This window comes from Salmo salar, chromosome 07, assembly GCF_965601325.2.
Source record: "Salmo salar chromosome 07, fSalSal1, whole genome shotgun sequence".
In the NCBI taxonomy this organism is placed as follows: Eukaryota; Metazoa; Chordata; class Actinopteri; order Salmoniformes; family Salmonidae; genus Salmo; species Salmo salar.
Window position 1 is genome coordinate 65,979,001 of NC_138297.1, and position 6,000 is coordinate 65,985,000.

Here is a 6,000-nt window from a genome sequence, read left to right on the forward strand (position 1 = left end):
CATCACTACTGTCTCTGGCTGGAGCTTCATCTCTGGGTGGAGCTAAATCTCTACTGTCACTGGGTGGAGCTTCATCTCTGGGTGGAGCTTCATCTCTACTGTCTCTGGGTGGAGCTTCATCTCTACTGTCACTGGGTGGAGCTTCATCTCTACTGTCACTGGGTGGAGCTTCATCTCTGGGTGGAGCTTGATCTCTACCATCACTGGGTGGAGCTTCATCTCTACTGTCACTTGGTGGAGCTTAATCTTTGGGTGGAGCTTCATCTCTACTGTCACTGGGTGGAGCTTCATCTCTACTGTCACTGGGTGGAGTTTCATCTCTACTGTCACTGGGTGGAGCTTAATCTCTGGGTGGAGCTTCATCTACTGTCACTGGGTGGAGCTTCATCTCTACTGTCACTGGGTTGGGTGAGGTGGTCCATCTACTCCTCCCCTCTCCTCTCTACCACCACCCTCCTCCATCTTCTCCTTTCCTCTCCTCCAACTCCTCCTCTCTCCTCTCCTCCACCTACTCCTCCCTTCTCCTCTCCTCCACCTTCTCCTCCCCTCTCCTCTCCTCCACCTACTCCTCCGCTCTCCTCTAACACATCTTAGTCTGTTATTATAGAGATAGCAGGACACGGATGCAGCCAAACAGCAACATGAGGTCAGGCTAGAACAACACTTGTCCAGTGACGACACGCCTGTCTGGAAAGGATTACAAAAGATCACCAACTACAAACCAAAAGACCCCCCCCCCACTGCCCAATCAACTAGACCAGTTTTACAGCAGATTGGACTCACAAAGGCCCCTCCACCATCAGGACTCTACTAAAACTCTCCTCTGGCAGGGAGTTCAGGTCAATCACCACCAAAACCACCTGCCAGATGAACACTTTCATTTCCCCGTGCTGTGGCCCTCCCCAACCGGCCATCTGGGCCATAAAGACTAGAGGACTACACACTCTATGTGACACACTGCATCAAGCCATCTCTAAACTCTACACTAAATAACTGTACACTAAATAACAGCACTATACTGCATCAAGCCATCTCTAAACTCTACACTAAATAACTGTACACTAAATAACAGCACTATACTGCGTCAAGCCATCTCTAAACTCTACACTAAATAACAGCACTACAATGCATCAAGCCATCTCTAAACTCTACACTAAATAACTCTACACTAAATAACAGCACTACACTGCATCAAGCCATCTCTAAACTGTACACTAAATAACAGCACTATACTGCATCAAGCCATCTCTAAACTCTACACTAAATAACTGTACACTAAATAACAGCACTATACTGCATCAAGCCATCTCTAAACTCTACACTAAATAACTGTACACTAAATAACAGCACTACAATGCATCAAGCCATCTCTAAACTCTACACTAAATAACTCTACACTAAATAACAGCACTACACTGCATCAAGCCATCTCTAAACTCTACACTAAATAACTGTACACTAAATAACAGCACTATACTGCATCAAGCCATCTCTAAACTCTACACTAAATAACAGCACTATACTGCGTCAAGCCATCTCTAAACTCTACACTAAATAACTGTACACTAAATAACAGCACTATACTGCGTCAAGCCATCTCTAAACTCTACACTAAATAACTGTACACTAAATAACAGCACTACAATGCATCAAGCCATCTCTAAACTCTACACTAAATAACTGTACACTAAATAACAGCACTATACTGCATCAAGCCATCTCTAAACTCTACACTAAATAACTGTACACTAAATAACAGCACTATACTGCGTCAAGCCATCTCTAAACTCTACACTAAATAACTCTAAACTAAATAACAGCACTACACTGCATCAAGCCATCTCTAAACTCTACACTAAATAACTCTAAACTAAATAACAGCACTATACTGCATCAAGCCATCTCTAAACTGTACAGAACTCATGTACAGAACTATCATTCTCTATATCATTCTCTATATCATTCTCTCTATCATTCTCTATAATCATTCTATATCATTCTCTTTATCATTCTATATCATTCTCTATCATTATCTATATAATTCTCTATATCATTCTCTCTATCATTCTATATCATTCACTATATCATTCTATATCATTCTCTCTATCATTCTCTATATCATTCTCTCTGTCATTTTATATCATTCTCTATATCATTCACTATATCATTCTATATCATTCTCTATATCATTCTATATCATTCTCTATCATTCTCTATATCATTCTCTATATCATTATCTCTATCATTCTCTCTATCATTCTCTATATAATTCTCTCTATCATTCTCTATATCATTCTCTCTATCATTCACTATATCATTCTATATCATTCTCTCTATCATTCTCTATATCATTCTCTCTGTCATTTTATATCATTCTCTATATCATTCTATATCATTCTCTATATCATTCTATATCCTTCTCTCTATCATTATCATTCTCTATAATTCTATATCATTCTATATCATTCTCTATATCATTCTCTATCATTCTATCATTCTATCATTCTCTATCATTCTCTCTATCATTCTATATAATTCTCTCTATCATTCTCCCTCTCTTCCTCTCTCCACCACATATAAATAAACAACAGAGGTTTCCCTGTGTGCCTAGCCTGTCAGTAGCAGCCATGTTCAGCTGGTGATGGGAAGAACACAGTCCTGCTCTCTGTCTCACAGGAACACACATTACCCATCTCACAACACACACACACACACACACCTGCCAGTTCCTTTACCCTAAATGCCACCCTGCTCTCACTCTTCTTCCACCGCTCTGCACCTTCCTCGCTCTCTCCCCCTGCCACTCTCTCTCTCCTATCACGCTCTCATCCATCTCTCTCCGTTTGTCCACCATTTAAAAAACACATCCCTCTCTTTCTCAATGACTCCAGCAAACAGCTCGTCTTTCCCTGTCTACCCGTTGCCAAACACACACACACACACACACACACACACACACACACACACACACACACACACACACACACACACACACACACACACACACACACACACACACACACACACACACACACACAGGCGAACACACACACCACCCGCGAACACTCACACACAAGCCGATACATGCAGAGCCAGCCTACCACCTAACGTGAGGGACTGAGAAAATGAAACGAATCAAAAGAGCGAATGAAACAAAACGAGAGAAAACAAAGAGGGGAAAAGGAGGAGGAAGAGAAAAGCCTGGAGGAAGATTTATATCTACTGTGAGATCAGCTGATTCTCTCTCTCAGCTCAGACAGAAGCAACACACTCCAATGTTACTATTTTTGACAAGCTGCGCCTCACACACATTCACACACTCCTCCCACATGCACGACTGCATACAAATACACAAACCCTCTCTCTCTCTCTCTCTCTCTCTCTCACACACACACATGCACAAAGACAGCCTCTGGATCCTGGCGCACGCTGGAGCAGAGGAATCAGAAACATAGCGACACAGAAGGGCTAGCAGGCAGACAGGCAGGTGGAAACACTATCCCTTTGACTGGACTGGGAGAGACTGTACTGGGGGAGGCTAACCTCGTCATGGCAACAAACCGACCTCTCTAAGGATTAAACTTCTCTTCCTCCGAAGGACTTCATCTTCCTTCATCCTCTCCTCATTCATTTTTCACCATCCTTTTTTCTACTATCGTTCCTTTTTACATTTGATTGGTTGTTGCTACCGGCAGGAGATCGATGTGAGGATTATACCAACAGTTCTCTCTCCGTTTCTTTATATTAGGATAGATTTTTTTGGCCGTTTTGGTTTGGGCGTTGGGGTTGGTGGTGGGTGGCTGGTATTTTGGAAGGTGAGTGTTTTGGTTCTCTTTCTCCACCCTCTGTGTTCTTTCACAAATAAACACATTCACACACACACTGACTTGAAAAATCTAAACACATAGCTACACACTAAAACAACCACACTCAAATAACGCACAAATTGTCAAGATGATGAAATATAATTTTTATTTTACCTTTATTTAACTAGGCAAGTCAGTTAAGAACAAATTGTTATTTACAATGACGGCCTAGGAACAGTGGGTTAACTGCCTTGTTCAGGGGCAGAACGACAGATTTGTACCTTGTCAGCTCGGGGATTCGAACTTGCAACCTTTCGGTTACTAGCCCAACGCTCTAACCACTAGGCTAGAGTGATTGAATGATTTGGCTTAAAGACAATAAGTGTTTTATTATCACTTGTGAATGACAGTAGTTGATTCATTCCAGATGTATATTAAAGACAATGTTACATGTATTCCCTTGGACTGTGTGGTGGGTTACATTGTTCCCTCCAACTCAATACTCCACAGGTCTTAATGATCGATGTGTGTGTGTGTGTGTGTGTGTGTGTGTGTGTGTGTGTGTGTGTGTGTGTGTGAAATGATGCTGTATATATGGGATGTCTGACAACATTGGCACCAGTAGAAACACACACACACACAGAGCGAGATGTAGATGCAGGTGTGTGTGTGTGTGTGTGTGTGTGTGTGTGTGTGTGTGTGTGTGTGTGTGTGTGTGTGTGTGTGTGTGTGTGTGTGTGTGTGTGTGTGTGTGTGTGTGTGTGTGTGTGTGTGATAATCTAAAGCATGTACTGTATGTTCAGGTAACTGCCAAAATAAAGGAAACATAAAGTGTCTTACTAGGGCGTTGGGTCACCACCGACCAGAACAGCTTCAATGCACCTTGGCATAGATTCTACAAGTGTCTGGAACTCTACTGGAGGGATGTGACACCATTCTGCCACGAGACATTTCATCATTTGGTGTTTTGTTGATGGTGGTCTCAGGCGCTGCTTCAGAATCTACCATAAATGTTCAATTGGGTTGAGATCTGGTGACTCCCCCCCCCCCCCCCCCCCCCCCCCCCCACACACACACACACACACACACACACACACACACACACACACACACACACACACACACACACACACACACACACACACACACACACACACACACACACACACACCATTTAAACCTGTTATGGTCCTTTGAGACTCCTCTTCAGAGTCCCTGACATCTCTTCTTCTATCCATGGTAGACAAAACAATGGGCACCTGGGCATTTTTATACATGACCCTAAGCATGATGGGATATGAATTGCTTAATTAACTCAGGAACCACACCTGTGTGGAAGCACCTGCTTTCAATATACCCTACCGTTCACAAGTTTGGGGTCACTTAGAAATGTCCTTGTTTTTGAATGAAAAGCACTTTTTTTGGTCCATTAAAATAACATCAAATTGATCAGAAATACAGTGTAGACATTGTTCATGTTGTAAATGACTATTGTAGCTGGAAACGGCTGATTTTTAATGGAATATCTACATAGGCGTACAGAGGCAAATTATCAGCAACCATCACTCCTGTGTTCCAATGGCACGTTGTGTAGCTAATCCAAGTTTATCATTTTAAAAGGCTAATTGATCATTAGAAAACCCTTTTGCAATTATGTTAGCACAGCTGAAAATTGTTGTTCTGATTAAAGAAGCAATAAAACTGGCCTTCATTAGACTAGTTGAGTATCTGGAGCATCAGCATTTGTGGGTTCGATTACAAGCTCAAAATGGCCAGAAACAAAGTTCTTTCTTCTGAAACTTGTCAGTCTATTCTTGTTCTGAGAAATGAAGGCTATTCCATGAGAGAAATTGACAAGAAACTGAAGATCTTGTACAACACTGTGTACTACTCCCTTCACAGAACAGCGCAAACTGGCTCTAACCAGAATAGAAAGAGGAGTGGGAGGCCCCGGTGCACAACTGAGCAAGAGGACAAGTACATTAGAGTGTCTAGTTTTAGAAACAGACACCTCACAAGTCCTCAACTGACAGCTTCATTAAATAGTACCCGCAAAACACCAGTCTCAACGTCAACAGTGAAGAGGCGACTCTGGGATGCTGGCCTTCTAGGCAGAGTTCCTCTGTTCAGTGTCTGTGTTCTTTTGCCCATTTATTATTTTATTTTCATTGGCCAGTCTGAGATATGGCTTTTT

General features: G+C 42.2%; 2 protein-coding genes across 2 annotated transcripts in view; one reads left to right on the plus strand and one right to left on the minus strand.

The window, feature by feature from the left end:
* The window catches only part of LOC106592269 (voltage-dependent calcium channel subunit alpha-2/delta-4), a 208,379-nt gene that overhangs the window by 83,122 nt on the left and 119,257 nt on the right, over positions 1-6,000 (minus strand). The gene's annotated exons all lie outside the window — the stretch shown is intronic.
* The window catches only part of LOC123743809 (leucine-rich repeat and transmembrane domain-containing protein 2), a 49,381-nt gene continuing 46,558 nt past the window's right edge, over positions 3,178-6,000 (plus strand). Inside the window, exon 1 of the mRNA XM_045722458.2 lies at positions 3,178-3,815. The gene's annotated coding sequence lies outside the window, so the exon portion shown is untranslated. The remainder of the gene's footprint in view (positions 3,816-6,000) is intronic.